The sequence below is a fragment of the Vicugna pacos genome, chromosome 1 (genome assembly GCF_048564905.1).
Source record: "Vicugna pacos chromosome 1, VicPac4, whole genome shotgun sequence".
NCBI classification, from domain to species: Eukaryota; Metazoa; Chordata; class Mammalia; order Artiodactyla; family Camelidae; genus Vicugna; species Vicugna pacos.
The window spans coordinates 91,567,613-91,593,087 of record NC_132987.1 but is presented as its reverse complement, the minus strand read 5'-3'; the positions used below and the strand labels follow the sequence as shown (position 1 = coordinate 91,593,087).

The window sequence follows — 25,475 nt, the reverse complement described above, 5'->3', positions numbered from 1 at the left end:
GTTTGCATTTACTACAATCCTGAAAATATATTTTCATGAGAGAAGATAGGCTCTTCTCATGCCAGAAGAATGTCTCCCTGAAGGAAAAAGACTTTTGACTTGATGTGTCAAAGTCTTTATGATTTTAATAGAATTCAAACATATGTGTATATATTATACATGATACTGCATAGGTTTATAGGTTATGTGTTTTTATTTCATGTTCTCTAAAACAATCTATATATTTAAAAAATGTTTTCTCCTTCTTGTATAGCAAATATATATATTTCCTCTTTCATTTATCTTTATATAGCAAACTGAAATAACCTTACCAGTCATGTAACTGTTAGCTTAAGTTTTCTTATCCACAGAGTGTGATAACAATAAATACTTCAAAAGGTTCTGAGGATTAAGTGAAATATTTAAAACAACTAGTAAACTTCTGGCTGCTACTAGTGTTTTAAACAATGCTAGTTTCCTTTTGCTTCTAACAGACCTGCTTCTTCTTTGAGGAGAATTTTCTGATTCTTTATCATTCAGTATTGTCCTGCCTAATACCTTCCTCTGTCCTTAGGAGGAATAGCCAGGTGGTTTTGTCTCTTTCTTCCCTTCTCATATGCACATCTACCATAAGGCCACCCTCCAGCCCTGCTCTCCCCCAGGTACTAGTTTTCACACTACACACAGACTCATCTTGGGAGTGTTAACTGCTCCCTGTTCATAAGACTAAGCATTTAGTGTATAGCTGTTATTTTCCTAGCTGTGTATTTGTTTTATAGAATACTAAAAATGTAAAGAGCAAGATGGCAAATATCTTGTTACCCTTTGTTGAGTCCTCCACATCTAGCCTAGTCTCTTTTTCAATAAATGTGCTAGAAGATTTACGTAGTCCTTGCCGCAGTAATCTTCTGATCGTGGACAAAAATAAATACATTCACAAAACAGTTAAGAAATTACTTGATAATGAATACATGTTTAATGAAATATATTTACATAATAAAGAGTTAAGATGTACAGCTTTAGAAATGAAGAATTAAGAACAATGTATAATATAGTGTGTTACTGGTGGGATGCAGAACTTGAGTGTCAAAAGATTTAACGAGAGGTATATATTGAGGTATCCTTACTCTTAGAGAATGCTTTATGTGGGAGGTGGGGCTTGAACTGACTCTTGAAGGATAGGTAGGATAGATATAGAAAGAAAGTAGTTCATGGCAAAAAGAATTTAAAAGTATAGGTACAGGTATAGAAGCAGGAATAAGTATAGTTCATTTCATATCGTGAGGACACCTTTTGAAAGAAGACCTGTGTTTTTATAAGAGTGGAGAAAATAAATCTGATAATGCAGTAGGCAGTGGAGTAATCATGAGTCATCACTGCATTTTATCACATAAAATCTCTCATAATAATCACATCTATGTTCACTTGACAGTTCTTAAAATCAGTGAACAGTAATTTAAATTATAATACACAGGTTACGAAGTGTTAAATACAGGAAACCAATTCACCACTGAAGGATTACAGCTATAAATTATATTACAGGTGTCTGTCAAGTCACATCAGGACTCAAACTGGCTAGGATTTTGCAATGCAAACATATTTATGTGCCCAATTTAGAGTGTCCCACATCACCATCCCTATTGTTCCACACCTATCCGTTTTATTTGAATCTCTTTTTTCTACTTGTATACAAGCCTACAAGGGGCTTTAGGACATAGTTTACCCTATGCGTATATTTTTTCATCTGCAGGGTGTTGTAGAGACAAGAAATAACACTTTATAAAATGAACTATGCCTCGAGTAGAAATTGAAAATTTTTCTAACAATTGAGACAGATATATATTATGTAGATAATAGAAAGAACTACTCAATACTTTTATTGTCCAATTTCTATGTCAAGGCAAATGGTCTTCAAACAGGAAAAAAAAAGTTGGGTAAGAGGAAAATAAAACCCAAGATAACACAAGAACAGATTGCTTAAAACTACTACATTCTCCTGGCCTGAGCAAGGTACATCCCAGGGACTCCAGGGAAGTTTGTAGAGAATCACAGTTCATTCATTTATCCTTATGGAATCATGCTAATGTTGGGAAGTTCAGGAACATTAGAGAGAGAAATGGGTTCAGATATTTTTTAAGGAGAAAGAATTACATTCAAGAAACCATAGACTGGTAAATTTGACATCACCTTCCCAAAATAAAATTATTAAACTCTAAAACCAACAATTTGTGGGTGCTTAAAGTCAGCAGCTATTAGTAATAGCATAGAAAATTAACTTAATTTTCTTCCTTTCGTTTTTGAAAAAAAATATTGGTTATTATACCAGCATCTGAGGGCAGTAGCATAAACAGAATATATCTGAATGTCATCAAATTATGTGTCATCCTTTTTATGCAGAAACTGTCATCCTGAATATCACTAATTATTCTTTAGTGGTTAAAACCAATGTTGATTTAACAATTCTGATATTACTAATTTTTTAAAATCTAAATGTACTGTTTCTTTTGATTTTCCATTTCCTTTGGTTTCAGTATCTTTGTACAGACTTAATTTTATTTATAACTGCTCTTTGCCTCTTTCTTTCTCTCTCCTTTTCTATCTTCTTCTGAAATACAGGTTTCATTCATATTATATATTTGATCCTTGAAATCACTTCTCACAGTAATGGTTCAGGTCTCCACATCCTTTTTGAGAGATGAACTTCGATTCCTACAAAAGTTTTTAAAAGCAGCCATTTTCTACATGATTGTAAATGCACAACCCATGTTCCTCACCATTGTTGACTGTTAAGAGAAAGATAAATGATACAATCAAATTCTTCCCTTAAAAAACTTAAAACTGAGAAGGGAGAAAGGAGACAGAGGAAAATGAAAGGGAACAAGAGGAAGGAGGAGAAATGGGGAATCAATTTTGTTGCACTTTGTGGCCATTGTTTTTTGTGTGTAGATGGAATAAGAAGAATTAAGCCTGAGGGGGGGAAAAAAAAGAATGAAGCAGGAATATACAAAGAGTGAAAGGTCAAGAGAGTGCCCTCATGGTGCTTAAATCCCTTGTTCTAACATAAGGTTCTATTTTGTTTTTGTCCTTTGGGTCTTTGACACAACTTTCTTTTAATTAAGCTTTCTATACAAATCTTTCTTGCTTGCAATCAAAATAATAGTTTTCCTTTAAATTTTTTTAAGTTGATTTCAGTTATCACCTTTCTAGACTTGACCTTACTACTAAGCTCCTATCTGACATTCCCATTACCCTGCTGAACACTTCCACTTGAATATTAAAGGCTAAAACTCTGATTTTTCTTTGCAAATCTGAACCCTCGAGGTTTGCTGTGTCATCTCATTTGCCTAATTTCCTAGTTTAAGAGACTTGAAACATCTTGGAGGAGTTAACCCCATAACCAGTCGATAATCAAACTGTCCTAATTTTATAGGAATAAAATTACTGCCTAATTATGTCCTAATTTTACTATGAGAATGGAAGCATTTGCAAGGATTCCTCTTCTTCAGATCATTCATTCCTCAGAGCTTGCCTGGAGTAGTTTGTAACTTGTCTCCTGCTTCAATTCTCAACACTCTGCAATCTGTCTTACCTTCATATATCGCAGTGCATTCGTATGTTAACACTACAGTCTATCCTACATTCATATACCCTACATTCATACATCTTATTGATCAAGGCTTTGCCACATAGAGAAAAAGGTACCTTAGAGTATTACTAAAATTTCTTTAAATAGAATGATTTCATTTCACTCTGTTACAAACTTATAGACTAAATGTATCTTAATGATTGATTTTCCAGAATCATATACAATTCATAAATAGTTTTAGTTCAGTAAATATATTTTTATTGTTCAATCTGATTTTTAGACTTTATTTTTAATTCAAAATTTGACAACTATAGTGGGGATAACATTTTATGCCATTTCTAGAATACCAGATTTTAGATACTACTTTTAATCATTTAATCATAATTTGTGCTCATATAAAAATTAGTACAATTATTCTGACTTTGTATAAGAGTTAAAAGATAATGCAGGACACTCAGCAGTTAAAACTGAGATATATGTAGTTTAGAGAAGACTCAATTTCAATTTATTCTATTTATGTAATAGTCATACATAATATTATTAAATAAATTATTCAGGTGTGAATATAAAAAGTCTCATATTTGACAAATATGACATTTAGTATGCCTCATTTCCCATCATATTTACACCTTTTGAGGGTGAATTGAAAGGCACATAAGAAATTGAAATTGAGGCATTGCTTCTAACTATTTTGAGATTTTTTTTCTTAAGTGGGGCATCTATATTTCAGTCTGTCCTATATAATATTCACTATATATTTTGAAGTTCCATTTTGTAGTCACCTAGGCATAGGTCAAATCCTGGTTTTTCAGCTTACCTGATTTGAGAAACTGGACAATTGATTAAGTTCATTCAACCTTCAGTTGTGACATTTGTAAGAGATAATATACAAAAAGATATTAACTGGGAGGAGGTGGGTGGGAGAGGATAAACTGGGAGTTCGAGATTTGCAGATACTGACAGATACATATAAAACAGATAAACAAGTTTATACTGTATAGCACAGGGAAATATATTCAATATCTTGTAGTAGCTCCCGGTGAAAAACAATATGAAAATGAATATGTTTATTCATGTATGACTGAAAAATTGTGCTGTATACCAGAAACTGACACAACATTGTAAACTGACTATATAACTCAATAAAAAATATTAAAAAAAAAACAGAAGAAGATATTAACCTAGGAAATGGTACATAGTAAACACTCAGTAAAATTTACCTATCATTATGGTTGCTATCATTACTACTATTATTTAAATAATATTCGTAGAAAATAAAGTGAAACAAAACAAAAAGCTATGTAGTTGAAGACAAGTCCCAAACTCCAACTTTTGTATGAGTACCGGCTTATTTCATCTTGATGGTGGCAGTTGTGTGTTTCTATTAATTATAACATTAAAATAAACATGTATAATTTAATGTAAATGATCCACCAAATAGATATATTTTTCTTTCTTCACATTTAAATATTAAAATCCAAAGTGTATAAATATCATTAAAGAATTTCAACTTAATGTCAAAAGAGAAAAATTATAAAAAATATGTCACAGAGAGATTTATATAATACTTAAACAAAAATTACTTGCTTTTATTATCAGTAAAGAAACTGAGGAATAAGGCTATAAAACTTTTTTTTGGAAAATATCACTTAACTCCTTTTTTTGAACTATGTGTAGATTTTAATTTTAAAAATAGAAGGATTTAAACTTTTGTGTAACAGCTACAAAATCTTCATCAAAAATAACTCAAGAAACAATTACTGAAGCTTATGTTTGTTTATCCCACACAAAGCTCATCTAAGGAAATATGTTGGGTGTGTTATACATATGTAAGGGAATTTAAAAGCATGTTATGTTTCTATAACATATTTACTAAGGGAAGGCACTGAGATGGTACCTTGTAGAAGGTTGTTTTCTTAATCCAGCCTCTAGTTCATTTCACTTCTCCAGGAAAATTGCTGAAGATGTTGCTCTGTGTGATAGTGCCATAATGTTTTAAAGATGCAATTTATCACTACAACCTTTCCCTAACTTTTAAAAAAGTACATGACAATAATTATAAAAGCTGATATTTCTTGAACGTTTACTATATGCCAGGCATTACAGTAAACATTTCACATGTGTGTTTTCTAATTTAGTCTTCATAAAGCTCTTTGAGATGGGTACCAGTATTATCCTCATTTTTAAAAGTGAGAAAAATGAAGCAGAGTTAAGAAGTTTGTTTAAGTTCACAAAATGAGTCAGAGGCAGGGCAGCAATTCCAAATCTGTCTCCTGAGTTCAAGCTTTTAATCTATTAAAGTTTCTAAAGAGAACAGGTTAATCAACATTGCAGTTGACCTAATCTTTTTCATTTCTTGAAGTGCATTTACCTAGGTCCCATCCACCCAGGTAGGAATAGGGCTGGGAATGTGAGTAAAGTAGAATGGTGATGTTATCAGGAACAAATAAATTGGACCTCCCTTGCTAGGTATATTGGTAAAGAAAATATTATCCCAATAGACTTGTTTCTCATTGTTTTTTTATTCTTTTCCTTCTGGGTTTCTCATTCATTCACCTTATGTTAACCTCACTTACTTTTTTTTGAGAAAGCAAGGAGATAATTAGTTTTCAATAAGATGAGTAATGTTCTAGAAAAGCTTTAGGCGTAACTAATGTAACATGTTGAACTCAGAAGAGTGTAACAGGGTTAAAAAGTGTGTTCATGAAAATTTTATTGTGAGATGATTCAGTGGGTCAAAATGTATGTAATTTTACTTGTTTTTAAACTGCAGCTTCATTTGACCTAGTTTCTGTTTTTTACTTCTCACTGTATTGGGGTTTTGACTGTATTTGCTCTGTGGAGCATCTCAGTACTTACGGTTGTGTAACTGTCCCTCTTCGTGTTGCAAAGTACAGACTAGTGTGTGTCGGGTTGAAAAGACCATTCTGGATGCTCTATTTGTAAACCTAAAAGAATATTGTTTTTATTTGATTTCATGAAGCTTCGTTTTCCCGTCTGTTCTTTCTTCTTGAAATGCAAATACAGACTTGCACTTTCCTGTGGACATGTGGATAAACTTAATTCATTTACCACCAAAACAGGGTACAGCTTTGTAGAGCAATTAGAAATTAGCTTAAGCATTGCTACTTTAAGTTTATATCCTCATTTCCTTCATAAATAAATCATTGTAATACTTCTTACTCTATCTAAACACATCTCATCTGAAAGACAAGATCTACTGGGACTCAGTTCATTCAGTTGGTTCATGTCATTCCATTATGTTAATAAAATTGGTATTTGCTTATTCTACAGCTGCTGTGTGGGGCTTTAGAGAGTCTGTAATTAAAATCCCAAGGTTTGTGGCTTCTTACAGGTTTCTAAATAGAAAAAAGTCTATAATAAGGAGAAATAAACTGATCAATGTATAATAGGCATTTAAGAGCATTTCAACACAAGTGCTATAAGGCCAACAGTTAAATTACACTAAAAATAAATTTGACTTCTTTATTTCAAATCAGATAGAGTGATGGTTCCATGTTTTTAGTAGGAAAAAAATCCTTTAACTTGACAGCATAATGTAGCATATTTATCACTAGCAGAGTGTAATGTTAAAGTAATGTTAAAGGTTATCAGAGTACCTGGGTTTAGTATCTCCTCTACGATTTATTTGCTCTTCATATCAGTAAATTAGGGATAAAAATATCAGCACTACCTAGACATAGAGTTACAACAATCACAGGAATATATGAAGGCACTTTTAAAACAGCTAACTGGTATCCAGATGTAAATTTAGTAAATAATGCACTATCACAGAGCCAGGAACATGATACTCAGTAATAAATAAATGTGGCTATTACTCTGATTACCTATGTCAGTGATCCATGTGCATAGAAAGACCTTGTGATAATGATACTCCTTTTATGCTTTTTCTTATTGAACATCTTTGGAAAGGGAGTAAAGCAAATATGTTTCTTAATTTGATAAAGTTTTACTGGATATCTATACTTTGCTAAGATATAATAGGAAATATATATTTATATATATTCTTTATTTTTTTTTTTACTTTATGGGCCATTCATTCATTCATCCCTTTATCCAACATTGCTAGAGACTATCACAAATATATCAGTTAAGTTATACACTGTAGTGTGTTTTCATGTGGTAAGTGTTATGAAGAAAAAATAAAGCAGAAAACAGACAGGAATGCTTAGGTAGAGTATAGAAGGGAGGCAGTTTTAATTTTGAACAGAGATCCGATAAAGGAGACATTTGAGGAGAGAATAATGTTGAGGGACCAAGCCATGTGGACATCTGGGAGAAACATTCCAAGAAGAGGAATCAGTAAGAGCAAAGGCCTTAAGCTAGTAAGGCATCTAGCTTGTTGAAGGAACATTCAACAGCCCTGGGTGGTGAGAAAAGTCTGAGCTTAGGAGAGTAAATAAGAGAGGAAGTCAAAGAGGGAATGAGGACCCAAGTCATGTAAGGATTTCTGTTTTGCTCCAAGTGAGATGAAAAGCCACTGGAAGTTTAAGCAGAAGAGAGACATGTGCTGGTGTAATTTTAACAGAATCGGTCTGGATACTCTGGTGAAAACAGATTGCAGTTATTACCCTTGGAAAGCTTTTTCAAGATAATCAGGGGACAGGTGATGGGAGCAGAACTAACTCATAGCAATGAAGGTGATGAGAAATGGTCTTTTGAAGTTAGTAGAATTTGCTGACTGGAAATGGGGCATGATATAAAGGATGAAGTGTAGGATGATTTCCATGCTTTATTTATTTTGCTTTTGCCTGAAGAACTGGAAGGACATAGGTACATTTACAAGATGGTGAAGACTTTGGGAGGAACATGATAGAACAGTGGAACTCAGTGAAGTTGGAAATACCTATTAAGCATCAAAGTGAAGATGACAAGAAGAAATTGGCTATATGAATATGAAATTCAGGAGAGAGTTCTACACTGTAGATAAAAGATGTGAACATTTTTTGTATGAATAATAAGTAAAGCTATAAAATTCGATGAACTCATCTAAGACATGAGTATAGTTAGAGTAGAAAACAAAAATCTTAGGACTGAGTTTTCCAGTATGCAACCCTTAAAGAAATCACACTGATGATGAGATACATGCAAAGGAATCAGAGAAGAAGGAAAAAAGATAAGTGAAAAAAATGTTTTCAAAAAGCAAATGGTGTTCAACTGAGTTAAGTGTTCTTGGTCAAGAGAACTAGAAACTTACCATTGGATTTAGCAGTGGCAGTCATTGGGAACCTTGGTAATTGTCATTTAGTATAAAATGCAGAGATTAATCAACTATGCACCTAAAGGAATGTAAATCTGCCACTGTGAAACAAAGGTACAATGGTGTAATAATATCTGATTGCAGGGACATATACTGTAGTAAAATAAGGCTCTGGGGAAGACTTCCTGAAGGAAGTGATGATCAGAGGAGAGCTGAAGAACTAGGCAGAACTAAGTATACAAAGAAGTGAGGAAAGAACTTCCTAAGTCAAGGTAATGGTAACAGAAAGAAAGCCTATTATAGTCCTTGTGGAGGAATCAGTGGGAGCCAAGGTCAATTGAGAATGGATATCAAATCCAAAGTATCTTTCAAGACCAATGTCAAGAAGCTTACTCCCTATATTTTGTTCTAGGAGTTTTATAGTTTCAGGTCTTATATTTAAGTATTTAATCTGTTTTGAGTTGGTTTTTGTGTATGGTGTAAGATAGGGGTCCAGCTTCATTCTTTTGCATGTGGCTGTCCAAGTTTCCCAACACCATTTATTGAAGAGACTTTCTTTTTCCCATTGTATATTCTTGGCTCCTTTGTCAAAAATTAATTGATTACATATACATGAGTTTATTTATGAGGACTCCATTCTTTTCCATTCTCTTATGCATCTACCTTTATGCCAACACCATACTATTTTCATTATGATAGCATTGTAATATAGTTTGAAATCAGAAAGCATGATGCTTCCAGCTTTGTTCTTCTTTCTCAAAATAGATTTGGCTATTCAAGTTATTTTGTGGTTCTATACAAATTTTAGGATTGTTTGTTCTATTTGTGTGAAAAATGACACTGGAATTTTGAGAGGGATTGTATTGAAACTATAAGTTGCTTTAGGTAATATGGACATTTTAACAATATCAGTTCTTTCAATCCACGAACACAGAATATCTTTCCACTTGTTTCTTCACCTTTCTCCATCAATGTCTTAATAGTTTTCAGTATACAGATCTTTCACCTCCTTGATCTATTTATCCCTAGGTATTTTATTATTTTTGATGCAGTTATAAATTGAATTGTTTTCTTACTTTCTCTTTCTGATAGTTTGTTGGTATGTAGAAACTCAACTGATTTTTGTATATTGATTTTGTGCATTGCAACTTTACTAAAATTGTTAATTAGTTCTAACAGTTTTTTGATGGAGTCTTCTATATGTAATGTCCTACACAGTGGCTTGAAGTTTCTCGTATAGAGGAGTTTGTTTGTTTGTTTTTCCTATTCTAAAAACAATGGAAAACCATTTAAAGATTTTAAAATGGAATAGGGGTGGGGATGGTAAAATATTCTCATGTTTATACTTTGAGATTACTGGATATTCATAAAGAACAAATTAGAAGAGATTACTGTAGATGACAAAGAGACAAGTTGAATTGTCTGGAAAATTGCAGCAGTCCCTGGAGAAATGTTGAGAAATGTTGGCCTAGAGTGTTTAGTAGTAACATCAGGGAGAAATAGACAGATTTGAGAGAATAGATATCTGTTCAAAAATACAGTTGAAACATTTAGCAGGAAAAAAACCAAAACTGAACCATGAATTAAATAAGCACCTCTAAATATTTATGAAACATTTAAAATACTTTATTATTCTCCATTCCTCTTCATTGTCATCAACACTGCAGATCTGAAGGCAGAAACCTAGAATGATAGTCCTGATCTTGTCAATATGTCAACCCACAGAAAAGTACATTTATGTTGTACTGTGGAACAGAAGTGAAAGTGAAGGAAAGAATTATAAATTGTATTATCAGAAGAATATTAGATTCCATCTTCTTTCCCAAAAATACTTCTTACCTATATTATTGATTCTTCTAATTGAAATAATTGAAAAGTTCCATGTCTAAATAAATCAGGGGGAAGAAAACTACATTTAAAAAAAACTTGTCAGGAATAATATGCTAAAAGTAATAAAAATTACAAATCTTAATTGTATATTCTAATTTTTTTTTGAACACAGCAGATTAAAAGTTACTTATGCATTAGATTCCTGGCTATAATTCAGTATAGCATTATTTGAGTGACACCAAAGCAGTAATAATGTGTGTGGCATAATCTTCAAAAAGGTCATTAATTTAACTCACTGCTTAGGTGTTTTCCCATCCTGGCCAAATAAAAACCGCCTCCTGGCAGAGTAAGATTCCAAATTCATAACATGTAATCTGTTTTCTCCAAAATGGGATAATCATCCAATAGGCATTGGGTTCACTCAGTAAGCATGCTGTCTAGACACAAGGCAGGAATACTGTTTGGCTTGAAAAGCCACATAATAGCTCATAAAGTAATTGTCTTCCAACTCATCCAAAAGTCATCTTGGGAAAGATGGTCAAATCTCTCAGCTGCCTAACCAGAGTTTAGAAATCCCAGTAATATATATTCACAATGGCAGGCAAACTAGTTTGTGATAGCATATTTCAAATGGAAACTGGGAAACAGGAAGCTAAATCCGTGTATATCAGGATACAGCTTCCCCTAAAAATTGAGATAGACATTTTTATGTAATCTGATGTTTGACTCATTGAAAACTGGGTATTTGCTTATTTGCAAATAAAAGTTACTCTTCATGCGTGAAATATTTTCTTTCTTATAAAACTGGGGGATAAATTTAGACTTAGGTGAGATACAGCAATATAGCTAAAGATAGATTTTAAGACTACTTATAAGCCTTTTGGGAAGTGTTAACAAAATCTTTGGTATTTTTTACACATAAATGTTATTTAATACATCTGTCATGGTCAAGAGGTCATTTCAGCATGATAGTTTGACTCCATATTTATTAGAGCTAAATATGTGTTTAATAAGTATTTCTTTTATAGCTATTTCAGTCATCATAATTCACCCCATGTCTTTTTTTTTCCTTTTGTTTTTTATTTTTTTTTAGCAGACAAGTTGAGAGAAGCCAAGTTTTAAAAAGTCCTAGTCATTTTTAGGAGATTTCTTAGAATAAAACAAAAGAAAACCCATTTACTCACAGTCTAGTAACAGATAGGCTGAAATAAGGCATTTCTTATCAACTGCAATTATTCTGTTTTAAAATGTAGCAACTAGAAATGCATTTAGTGGCATAGTAATTCATTCGCATAGAATTATCCATCTATTCATTTCCAGAATATTTGTCAAATTTATGTGTAAGTCACTAGTCAAAAATAGTGATAGTATATTTTATATTTTGAAATCAAATCTTAATCTTGGCAACCATATCAGTATCAGTGATTCAAAATAAACTCTATGTAGCTGTAGAAATGAATATGTCTTCAGGACTTTAAAAAAAAAAAGACTGCATAATGCTTTTTGCAAAAACTTTCCCCAAGAAAATTAACATCACAATTTTGTCCTAGATTATCTCATTTATCATTGACTTCCACATAGCATAATGGAATGGAAGATTGCATTATCAGTCTATATATTCTACTATTAAACTTTGACTAGTACTGATTTACATACAAAACAAATTTGGGGGGAATAAAATCAGGCTGCTTTTGTTTTTGGAAAGTTCTCAGTAATCTTAAAAGAGACTGTCATCTTAAAATAGATTGAAATATGGGCAGTAAGTTTTAAGATGTCAATCATATTATCACTTCTGGAACTGGTAGAGAAATGACTACACTAAGATATATTTTATGTTATCACTCATGTTTAAACAAATTAGACAGGATTTGCTTTCCTTGAAAAATTATCTAATTGCCTCAGCTTAATCAGTAGTTCATACAAATATAAATGACAGATCCAAAATTAACGATATATAATTGATAAAGAGAAAAGATGTAATTTATGGGGAAGTAAAGTGGCTGGAAAATGAATAAGATGACAATAAATCAATAAAAAAACATATAAAATGTAAGTTGCATTTACTGTGGGGAATGCAGTGTAAGAGAGTGAGTGCTCTTACTCTGAAAGATAATGAAACTACTTTAATTTTAAATATCAAAGCATTTATAGTTACAGGTGAGGAAACACTGTAAATAGATAAAATGTAATAATTCCCTAAATATAAATTAAAACATAAGTATCTCGTGAGACAACTGGCAATTTAAAAAAAGAGGTATGTGAGAAAATAAAATTTTAAAAATGTGAATTCTTCTTATTAAACCTCATGACATGTGACATCCAGATCTTCATTCAAAACTATTATTTGTTTATTTCAGTTATTGAGAGTCATATGCAAAGGGCAAATGTGATCTCTGATATGAGATGAAAACATTCAATTCTTACTCTTGCAAATAGACTTACTTAATCAGGTGGTTTTACCTTGGAAAATCTGTTGTCTGTGTATAGAGTGTGCTGTTCCTACTCACTTTAACTTAAAAAAAGTTTTACTCTTCCAGTAGGTAAACAGTATTCCCTGTTTGCATGCCTTGTCCCAATGGGAGCTGTAATAGTATTTGATCCAATAGCTTCAGTAAGAGATCAGGTATATTGACCTCTTCCAGACATCATGGAGACCAAGTAACTCACACTTTCCCACACTAATTCTAAAAGTTTGCTTAAGTAACCATTTTTTCAGTCTTCAGTGACTATTCTTCAGGTTTCTTATTTGAGAGACCATAAGTTTCGTTCCACCTTGGTACTTTCATTATCATTACCGGTTCCACTGTCTTTTTATTCTGTCTTCATTTTTGTTTTCTCCCTCCTCTTTTTCCTTCTTGCGATTATGTGGAATATGAGACCCTAATTTCTTCTTGTATCAGTATAGCCATTTACCACCGTATTCCTACTTTTTTTCAAATTACCAAAACAGTTCACATCCATATTTAAGAAATTCAAATCCCTCAGTCAGCTGGCTCTCTTCCATTAATTGTTCTTTTCCTATACAAGAAATTTGCCCCACAATCCTGCCATGAAACACTTGGAGCCAACTTCCTTCTTTTCTTAAGCAACTCTGCAGTTCACCAGCTTGAATGAATTCCTCATATCTGATATTAATATGTATGTTCACTTTTAAATCATTCTCCCCATTCAGAGCTCAATTCTGTTCCCACCTGCTCTAGCAGCTTTTTCCAGAATAGTCCAAATAGGCATCAATAATTCTTGTCCGGGGCAAGAGTTTTTCCCTTTTCTGCAAATGGACAGAACCCTTTTTGTTTCTATGTGCCTCTCACATAGCTACGACTGAGATACCTAGTATCACTTAGTTAAATTTAATAGAATCATGCCATGAGCTTTGTTCTTTTCTGTTATAGGAATTAATAGAGCCATAGGCAAAGACAAGTTGAAATTCTTCAAGCAGTTGAGCTGAACATCTAAGATGTTTAGATACAATCTTCTATTTCTGTATAAGGACATTAATTTCAGCCGTAGCTGCCCTGTTTATATTTTTGAAATTTCTCCATATAATTGGTAAGTGCATTAGTGTAAACTTACTCCTTCCTGTTTTATATAATTTATTTTTGCCAAAGGGAAAAAAAGAGTAACTTTTATAATTTGGTTGCCACATAACAGATTATCTCACATATGGAAAATTTCCTACCTATGCCACAACCACCTTTTATTATTTAAGCTGAGATTTAAAAATCTAACGTACTTGTTACTCCATCCATTTGAGTTTATATTTTACTCTTTCACTTACTTAGAAGTAAAATTGGAACTAAAGCATATATAATTTACTTTCTTGCCAAAGTTATCCTGGAGCTCACAGAGACAATTGGAAATTACTATTTCACAAGTCGTTTGAATTATAAGGAATCATGTAGTGAATTTCTAAATTCAAAACACTTCTTTTTACAAATTACTACTTCCTTAAAAGTTGTTGAGGGATATAAGATATATGTTTTTCCAGTAAGTTGACTACCTATTATGTGTTAAGCACAGGTGTAGCAGCTAGGGTTACAAAGGGCTTTGTCTAGGAGTATCTAACGCGCCCTCATTTCCTATTACCAGATTATAGAATGCAAGAGCACACACTGACATTTCAAGAATCTTAAAATAAGTGTATTGTTATTTTACTTTCCCTGTTAGAGGTTTAGGATTATTGATCAGAACTAGCATTATGATAGTGTCACCTAGTGGCTCCTATGCCAAGTTGTGGGCATTTGACTGTAAAGGTTGCTTTTACTTTCAGCAGGTGAATTTCACTTGATAAAGCAAACTGTAAATGCTATGTATATATATCTTTCTCCATGCGTTAACCTTTCCTGAGACCTTGTATTAAGAGCCACTATAAAGAAATAATGCTCATCATGCTAAGTGAAATAAATCAGATGGACAAAGCTAAATATCACATATCACCAATACATGGAATCAAAATATGACACAAATGAACAAAACAGAAACAGACTCACAGATATGAAAACAAACTATGGTTAATGAAGCAGAAAGGGGGGTATAAATTAGGAGTTTGGGATTAGCAGATACAAAGTACTATATATAAAATAGATTAGTAACAATGTCCTACAGTACAGCACAGGGAACAATATTCAATATCTTGTAATACATATAATGAGAAATAATATGTATATATAAATGTATGACTGAATTACTGTGCTGTACACCAGAAACCAACACAACATTGTAAATCAACTATACTTTAAAAAAAATAGGCAAAAATAAATAATCTCAATAGGTCACTGAATATAATGATCCGAGTATATCTGCCTCTCCATGATAAACCTTTAAGAAATAGATGATAAAATAAGTTGAATTGGTATTTTTAAATTAACTATCAGTAATATAAATTATACTTCATTGCATTTTTTATTGATAATATCTGAGAATACTTAGGAGCAGAAATAAAAATACATAACCTGGGATATCATGAAGAATATGTTTGCAAAACAGATCTGAAATTTATCTTTCCCATATTTAAAAATACTCAGCTACGAATATAAGTCCAGTGTTTCAATTGGCAATGCTATGGCATTTCCCAACGAAAGATAAAGGCCCCCTACAGAAAACAGATACAACTTTGTGGCAGGGGCTTATTGGATCCGTTCTCAAGTTCATATGCAGCACCATCCTTCCACCATCTGTTTTCTTTAAAAGATAATGCATTTTTGTGTGAGATGTTTCTCCTCCAACGGCTTGTTATGTATGTACTTCATTGATTTAGTTCTTTCTACGATGCAATTGCATTTTTCTTTTCTGAGCCTACCAATTTCTGCAAAGTTATGGCCAGGGCAGCTCACATTACTCTCTGGGTGGTTTATGTAAATAATAATAAAAACCCCTGAAGCTTTATCCCTGTTCCCAGTAGTATCCCACTGACCTCTTTTCAGCTTGAAAAGGTTCTCTCTGTGGCTGATTTTTTTTTTCTTCCCACTGGCAATTTTCAGCCTACTGTGCTTCTTCATCTGATTTCTTGACTCTTTCTTGACTTAAGAATTAATTATTGAAATATATCAGATGCACTCTGAAAATGTCAGTGTATTTGGTTGGATTTACTAAGAAGCACAGCTTTTCAGCCAACATGATATTGGAATTGAATTTCAAGTAGTGCCTTTCTCCACACATTGCTTTCACAGGCAACACAAAAACATAATGCAGATGATCTATACCATCTCTGAAAAGGTTTGTGCAGTAAAAGGCCATTTGTCTCTATCACTTTACAGCAGAATGTTTACCTTTGCATTTTAGTGCTTTTTTTCTCATTGAAACTTTAACAAACACTTTGTGTAGAACTACAAGCGACTCTCAGAAGCTGTCCATCTCTCCTCCTGCTTCCAAACCAGCCTGTGGCTAATTTAATCTGTCCAATTCAGATGGTTATTGATCCTGCTATAAAAGGAATTCACACCTTCTCTTGTATTTGGTGGCATATTCTGCAAGCCTTATTCTCACAAACTCAGGCACAGGAATTCATACAATGAATAGCACAACACAGCAGCTTGAGAGTGAAAGTGATTTAAACACAAAGATTAAAATCACCTGAAAAGAGATTTGAAAGCATTTATTAAAACATGCCAAGGGTGAATTTAAGAAGGGAAGAGAGGCTTAAATTCACAAGATGTAATTTTAAAACAATATTAATAAAATAATATTATAAGTAGATTGTGCTTCATCCTTATTTATGAACTTATGAAGTAATTATTAGGCACGTACTGTAGGACAAGCTCTGTTTCAGGTGCTTCTGTGAAGTGGAAGATGAAGCCAAAGAGATAAAATCCTTATCCTTATACAATATATTTTCTAGTGGGAGAAGTCAAACAACAGCATGGCAAAATAAGAGAACAAGATAGTTATATTTGAAGGTGATTAGTAAGTTGAAGAAAGCAGAGGAAATGAGGTTGGGACATGGCTGGAGGTGGGGCGGTTGCTGTTTTTAGATGAAGTAGTCATGGCAGGGCCTAACTGAGATGATGACATTTGGACAGACTGAAGGCAGCAAGGGAGCAGAAATGAGAATTTTGAGGGAAGAGGGTCATGTGTGAAGAATAAGACCAGTGCAAAGCACTTCAGGCAGGCATATACTTGTATCCCTAAGAACAAGCAAGGTGTCTGGTGTGCGTGGAACAGACTGAGGTAGGGAAAGAAAGGAAGGAAGACATGGAGAGGAGTAGATGAAATCAGATGGGTAGCTGGACCTGGTTGCACAGGGCCTGGTAAGTTAGCTCATGGACTTGGCTTTTACACTGAGTCAGTGGGACAGCATTTTGAATGTGAATGTGAATGTGTCCTAACTCCCCAACTCACCCTCATCATGTTTCTTACCAAATCTTTTGTTTAGGTCCAAATTTTTACTTCCTAAGATCTGGGCTTTTAAAATCTGAAAACCAGGAAAACTTCATTTCCTATGTTTGAACATACATATTTTCCCTGTATCATGATGCTGAACAGCCTAACTACTACCGAACTTAGGACAGTGGGGTAGGATGAAGAGGAGACATAGGTGGATTAGGAGATGCAGGAAAGAAATGCAATAATCGTATTTCAAAACTCTGCCACCATATTACAGTAACTACCAGAAGTATTACAAACAACATAATCTACTTATCTGACCTTTAAATGTTTACCATGCACTTTTACATATATTTTTTAAATTACCCTTTATTCAACCTTGTGAGACAGTAGCTTTATAGATGAGGAATATATGGCTAAAAGCGTTAAGTAATTTCTTTTAGGGTTATCTATGAATAGTTAATTCACACATTACAGAACCTATATCTTCATATTGCATGACAAATACTGTTTTTACTCTACACTTCCTCAAAAGTTTGTAGGTTAATAGGAATAAATTGTCCTCTCTCTATTTAAAAGGAAAGGGTGAATAAGACACAGTCAATAGTGAGAGATTGATAGAGAACTGGAGAAAGTGAAGGCACCATCAGTGGGAACAAGAGGATGAGGGGCATAGAATCAACCCAGAAATCTGAGTCCTCTGTCATGTTCTAATGCCTTAAAACTGAGCAAAGGATATTTGACACTTATGATAGCAGCAGTGCAATACAAAAATAGAAATCAGTAGTCAAAGATATAATATGAAGACTGTTTCATTGTTTGAAGTAGAATGAAAAAGTTTGCAAGTTTATGAAAAATTTGGACCATGTGAGTGTCATTGATGTCATCATTGTCTTATGAGATCATCAAAATTGCTAGTGTGATCAATTTCATGTGTTTGTATATATTATGTGGCATTTGGGGAAGTTTTCTAATAGGGTATATGCTATAAGACAGCATTCAGAACAACTAATGTGGGCCCAATACAAGGAAGCATAACAATTGATATATTAAAAAAAAAAACTTTGATGTAAAAAAGTTTTCTTCCATAAGCTATAATGGCATCTGAATCAAAGAAATAGGGTTAATTTTCAACATTTTACTATAATATCAAATATCATTTCAATGTGCCTTTAAAAATTCATGAGTATGAAATTGTTTTATAAATTGAGAACTTTTTTTTTTCCTGTTGAAGCATAACTCCATTAGTGGGTAAAGAAGACTCTTTATGGGACTTTTTCGGGATTTTTTTTTCTCTATGAAACCTTCAAGAACATTCCTTTTCTACACATCAAAGCCTTGCTCTTGTCATCTACTCTTAATAGGTCTCAATATTGTTAGCTTTTAAAATAAAAGCACTGAAAAGTTCATTGAATTCTTTTAATCAACTTTATCACATTTATGTCTAGACAGCCATTAAAAAAAAATAAGCACATAGCATTGCCAAAAGAAACTGAAGTGGACAAAACAGCTTCAATTGTCCTTGTCTCTCCTTTCTAGTCAATTTATTTCTCTACCCAGGTGTCTGATGGGTATCTGTGTTTGTGCAGGAACTCTGACTGTATCTACTCCAGCTGAATGCTCACTTATCTGAGTCTAATGATATCAGGGCTCTAGACGCAAATGGGATGGTGAAGACTTTGAGAGGGACTGTGTTAGTCACATTGCGTATGGCTGAGTTTTACTTGCTCTGCAAAGCCTTCTCTGCCTGGTGTACTCTCCCTTTCCACAGCTGCCCTCATCCCCATCCCATTTGGATGGCTTTCTTTTATGAGCTTCCATGGTCCCCTGGCCTTCCTCGATTACAACGCTTACTACACTTGATTGTCTTTATTTGTATGTTTCTTTATCTTCTGTACATAAACTGTTACTATCTTCTTATATAAACTGTAAGAAACTCTACTAGTCCCCAGTACAGTGCCTAGTAATCCACAGGTATTCACTGTATGTCTGAATACATGAATTATGAAAACATTCAAGCACTACACATAGATGAAGCTAGCCTAAGATGTGCTATAAATACAGGACTAAAAATATCATTAATGAAAACAGTAATAGCTAACTCTTATTGAGCACTTACTAAGTGCAGGTGCTTTTCTGAGTGCTTTCAGCCATTATCTCATTTCATCCTTATTACAACCATAGAAGAAAGGGAACTGTTATGGGCTTCATTGTTATGAAAATAATTTGCATGATAATTATTCTAATATCTCTACTTTTCTAGTGTAACCTATTTTTTCCTACTTATCTTCTCATTATTAAATGCTTTAATGAAGTGCAGATCAATTTTGTTATAAATTGCCAATCTAAAAAGAGAGTATTACCTCCTCTAAAATGATACAATTTAAGATATATCTGTATCTTAGAACATTTTGTGGAAAATGACTTAGAAAAAAAAATGCTGGCAGGGAAGTCCACGCAGTAATAAACACGTTTTGTGTATTTATGTCGTGTGACTACGTGCAGGGGAGAAGGCATGTAACAGCAAAGTCACTGTCGCTAAATCTGAAATATTTTTATATGCAGATGTTCAGGAATCCACTTGAAACTGAAAAAAAGTAAATGTGTCATGATTCTACCATTCCACTGTTTTTCAGTATCAAGTGCTAATATTTACTTTTACTATAATTATTTTTGTTTGTATAGTTGGAAGGATTTGAAGATACATTTGGTATCAATTTTGTCATTATTTGTTTACTCTCTCTACCGTTTTTGTTTTGTTTTACTAGTATCTGACTGTTCTGTTTTCAGTTTACTGATCATCAGGAGCAAAGTGCAAAGCTGTCCTGTAAGGTCATGCCGTTGCTTTTCCCAGGCACTACTCTTGTCATTCTCCATTAGATATGAATTAGAAGCACTTTAAAAGCCACACTCTGAGAAATTTGTTGAACTATCTTTAGACACTTTTTTGTATTCCTCTTCCTTTTAATATCAAAAGTTCAACCTTGATTATACATTTTCATTTTGCTGAAAATGTCTGGTGATTTTCTAGCTAACTCTACATTTTTTGTAATGTGTTTTCATCTTGAATGAGTTTATTTTGTTGCTGAGGTTAGCATTTTCTGAAATGTGAGTGGTGTCTTCTCAGCTAGTTAATTTTCTAATGTCACCCCCCACCCTTTCTAAAATTCCCTACATGCCTTTCTGTCTTAAATCCTGCATTTGGAAATCTGGGAATAAGGCTGAAATGTTAGACTAAACACACCAAACTCTTCCTCTTGATTTCCTGCTATATTTGAAACTTTCTGTAATTCACTGAAGATTACTTTGAGTTACAACCTCAGGCGTTATGGCAAATATATTCAACATTCAATTTTTATGTTCTTTAAATACATTTGTAATACATATGAAAAATAGCAGGAGAAGCATTTTTAGTATTTCTTTTTCCAGTGGTAAGAAGAATTAGATTTCTTAGTTGGACAGTTTTATGTTTCAATAAATTATTTTATTAAGCCTATTTTAAGGTTTTATTAACCTATTTTAAGGTTGGAAAAATGTCAAATGCTGTGGCACAAGATAATTAAGAATTTTGGACATTGCTCTGATATTGCTGTGACACTGAGAGAAAGAAATTGGGGCTGTTATTTTATCAACTAATTTACTAAGCTAGTCCCCTCCCTGCTATCAATCTGCTTACCCACAGGGGCACAAACATAACTTCAAATGTGACACTATTTACCACATCTTACAATTTAATAAGCCTAGTGAAAATGATTCATGAAAAGTAAACACTTACAGCTCTCTTTCTCAGAAGACTCATTACAAAATTAAATATAAGTATTGGATTTGGATTTCAGAGAAAAGAAGAGCTCAGAATTAACTAAAATAAGTGCAATAGATCTTTTAAAGAAGTAATTAGCCAGGAGTCTTGAGAACATGAATAAAGGATGCAGATTAACATTGGAGACAGTAAAACATGGAGAGTCAGTCATCAGGGGAGAAACTCCAGAGCTGAGGCAGGAAGTGGGCAGTGACAGTGGTCTTGTAAAGGCGTCTAATTTTTTACATTCGCCTTAATCCTATCCCCTAACCCCTAAATCTAACTCCTAACCCAAACGCTAACCATAACCCTAACCTCTAACCCTAATCCTGTCCCTAGTCAGTGAATCTAAAATTCATTAAGAAAGTGTATTTGGGGATGAGAAGGACTGCATATACCTCACTATAAAGTGAGCCAGTTGTAAATTAAGCTTCATTTTTCCAAAAGAAAATATTTTTTAACTGTCTTCAAGATTTTAACAGTTAAACTTTTAAAGATATTCTTGGCATGGTTAGATATTATCTTGCAGTATTTATCACTTTAATGAGACATTTAAATTAGCATATTTTATAAAATCCATTCATTAAGAAATGGTACTTTATTTCTACTCTCATGATTTAAGGATGTTTTATTCAAAGTTCTCATGTAAATGTTTGACATCAGAATTTTGCCATCACCAAAGAGACTTGAGTCATTGAACATGATTTTCCTAGAGCACAGCTTTACATCTGTTTAAGTTAAGATATTGCAGCAGTTTTGATTTGGTGCTGGCACTGGACATTTTAGTGCATGTCTGAAGTATCCATTTGCTATTCATAATTTACACAATGTAATAACTTAATACATTTCTTAAAAAAATTTCTTTAAGTATTTTTTAAAGACTTGACCAACCCTTGCAATTATCAAGGCATGTGCTTATAACTAAGTCCATGTTAAATTCTGTCTACTGTTATTTTTATGTTTGTAAGGATTATGTTAGGTGATTTTCTTAAGTATTCAGAGCTAGAGCTAAATGACATCATTTGGTAGATATGTAGAGCCTTTATAAGGACTGATATCTACAGTAACTTTTCTTTTTTCTTTTCAACTTTGTAAATTGAGGTATAGTTGATGTACAATGTTATATGAATGTCAGGTGTACAACATAGTGCTTCACAATTTTTAAAGTTTATACTCTATTTATAGTTATTATAAAATGTTGGCTATATTCCTTGTGCTGTTTAATATACCCTTATAACTTATTTATTTCATGTATAGTAGTTTGTACCTCTTAATCCTCTACCTCTAACTTTCCGCTCCCCCTTTCCCCTCCCTTCTTCTTCCTCCTCGATGGTAATCAATAGTTTATTCTCTGTATTTGTGAGACTATTAACAAAGAAGTGGGCAGCATGTTGGAAAATCATTATGGACATCGTATTATCCCATGGTTGGTAACAAAGAAGTGTTATCATCCTTCAGCCTCAAAATGAAAGACAGTGAATATGGAGATAATGATTTCCAAGATTAGAAAAGAACAGTCTAGAGAAATCTCCTTCAAAGGTGAGACCTAGCCAGCTTGATGTGTCCCGAAAGGAAGAGAGATTCTGATTTCTCTCTCCTCTCCTCCTCTCGTTTCCTGAAAGGGCCCTGCAGTTATCTAACTAAAGTAAGAGTCAGAACAAGAGAGGCCATTGTGTAAGTCAGTGTCTCAGGACAGAAACAGAGGAAGGGTAGAGTGTGGAGTGTGGATCTAGGCAGGCAAATGGAAGACATATGTCACAGGGAAAATTTTAATCCCTCTCCTTTCCTCTCTCTGCATATGTGTGTGTGTGTGTGTGTGTGTGTGTGTGTGTGTGAGAGAGAGAGAGAGAGAGAGAGAGGGAGGGAGAGGGAGACTACAAATTTAAGCTGTTCTCAAATCCACTGACATACAGGATTTGAATTCTGACTGTACTAATGGGTTAAATTCTTGAATAGTTATTCAGAAGGAGAGAAGGCAAAGGACTGTCTGGGGAGCGAGCATCCATTCTTATGCCTCCTGCCTCTCCTTAGGAACTCTAAAGTATTCCTGCTCAAACTCAAAATGAATAAGCAGATTGCCCCACCTGTGGAAAGGAAAAAAGCCCTAGATGTTTTAATTCTTCAGTTAAATAAAGAAGTTTTATCATGTAGATATAGAGTTGAAGTAACAAAAAAATTTTCAGAAAGAATTTAATCATTCAGTCATCAGATGTGAAAAATAATCTGGAAAACACCAGTCAACTAAGGTGGATAAAGGAAAAGGCTATCAAAGCAGAGGCTAAGTAACAAATCACCTTGAGAAAAATGAGAAGTAGACTGAACAGGATTGCCTGTGGTAAATTCTTTCCTTACTGGGTAGGTACACATAAAATACATACACAGAGATATTTTTGTCATGCAGCTGCAAAGGTAGGCAGGTCTGCTTCTTATGATTGATCATACTGTTTTTCCTTTTTAATATGGAAAAATCTGTTAAAACAAAAACAAAAACATAACAAAATAATAGTGCTCCCAGGGATATTGGGAGTTGTGTTCTGTGCAGAAGACGTATGGTTGGTATACAATATTCAAACACATCAAATACTTTTCAAATGATGTGCTTTATAGCGGAAGTAGTAAGGTAGTCCTGGCTTGGATGAGGCAAGAAAGAGAGCACACTATAAGGGGACGTTGGAGGGAGAAAGAGGAAGAGCCTCCATGCCCTCTCCTGACATTCCACCCTCCAGACACTGATGTAATCACCAATCCCAAAGCATCCTGAATCTTGTTGTTCAGGAGTTTTTGTTGAGACTCCAGTACTTAGGCAAGATTGAGTAAATGATGATTGAGTAAATTGATGCTTCCCTGACCTCTAAAGGTTGTGGGGTGTGACTGAAAGTTCCAACCCTCTAATCGTTTGGCCAGCCCCTCCCTTGAGACTTTTTAAGGGCCCACCATTAGTCATCTTGTTAGTATAAACTCAAATTTGGTTGAAAGAGGCTAAATATGAATAACAAAAGAAATACAGATCACTCAGGGTTTTGAAATTCCAAGAGTTTTTGAAGTTCTTGTGCCAGGTTCCAGGGACCAAGACCAAATATATTTATTTTTATTATACCACTGCATAAGAAGGGATTTATTGGTTTAGATATATGAAAAATCCATGGTGAATCTAGCTTTAGACATAATTGGATATAAGGATTCAAATAATACCATTATCTTTATGTCTCTTTCTTGTCAACTTTTAGCTCCTCTTTTTCCTAACGTGGCTTTATTCTTAGATGATCTTTGACCATGGTAGGCAATGATGGATTCTGATAGTTTCAGATTTTCTATATCTACAGGATTGCCCCTTCCAAAATGAAAATGAGGAAAAGTCCCTCCCTCTCTCCCTCTCCCTGCCTCTTTCCCTCCCTCCTTCCCTCCCCACCGCTTCCTCCCTCTCTCTCTTTGCAAGTTTGTATCAGTCCCTGAAAGCCGACTTTGGCCAGTTTGGGTCATGTGTCTGTTGTAAACTAATCACCGTTTCAGAAGAATTGGGATTGAGTACTCTAAGTACCCTGCATGAGCCTTGTGTTCACCTTTATAAAGATGGAATCAGAACCAAATGTTAGGCTGTTGCCATCCCCCCACCCAGTCCTTTGGAAGTCAGTTTCTGAAAGTAAAAGATGCTAGGCAGAACAGGAAGTAGGAAATGTCCACTTCAAGTCTTTGGGTGGTATTTCCCTGAAGCATCAGTTTTAATGAAGAAAAGAAGGTAATAATAAGACACTGAGCACAGTGTAAACCTAGAGGCAACTGAAGAAACAGAGAGTAAGGCCTGGAGTGTTAGTGATTAAATATTAGTGAGAATAAATATTTCAGCAAATCTCTCTCATAGTTATATTTATTAAAAACCACAAACATACGTTTTATTGCTTCTAACAGCCTTTCTCTGTCCAGAAATTTTTAAATGTGTTTGCAGAAATAAACTTATGATTCTAAGTATCTACTTCAACTTCAAGATGAAGTTAATGTTGTGATTTTAAACTTTGCTTTAAAATTAGAAAATTAATTTACCTCAGCCTTTAAAAGGAACTCTTAATTTATCATGATAATTGAACAAACTGTGAATTGTTTCAACTCAGCATGTGGTGTTTCTTGTTTATAAGTTTTTTTTTAAGGATTTTTGAAGGAACTGATTAATTTTGATAAAATCATATAAATCTCTAAAGGTAGAAAGATGAATCTTTCTTTCCATGGGTCCTTCAGTTTCTTAT

At 33.7% G+C, this 25,475-nt stretch overlaps 1 protein-coding gene across 9 annotated transcripts in view; it reads left to right on the top strand.

Moving 5' to 3' along the window:
• Positions 1-25,475, top strand: part of CADM2 (cell adhesion molecule 2) — a 489,482-nt gene that overhangs the window by 213,007 nt on the left and 251,000 nt on the right. The gene's annotated exons all lie outside the window — the stretch shown is intronic.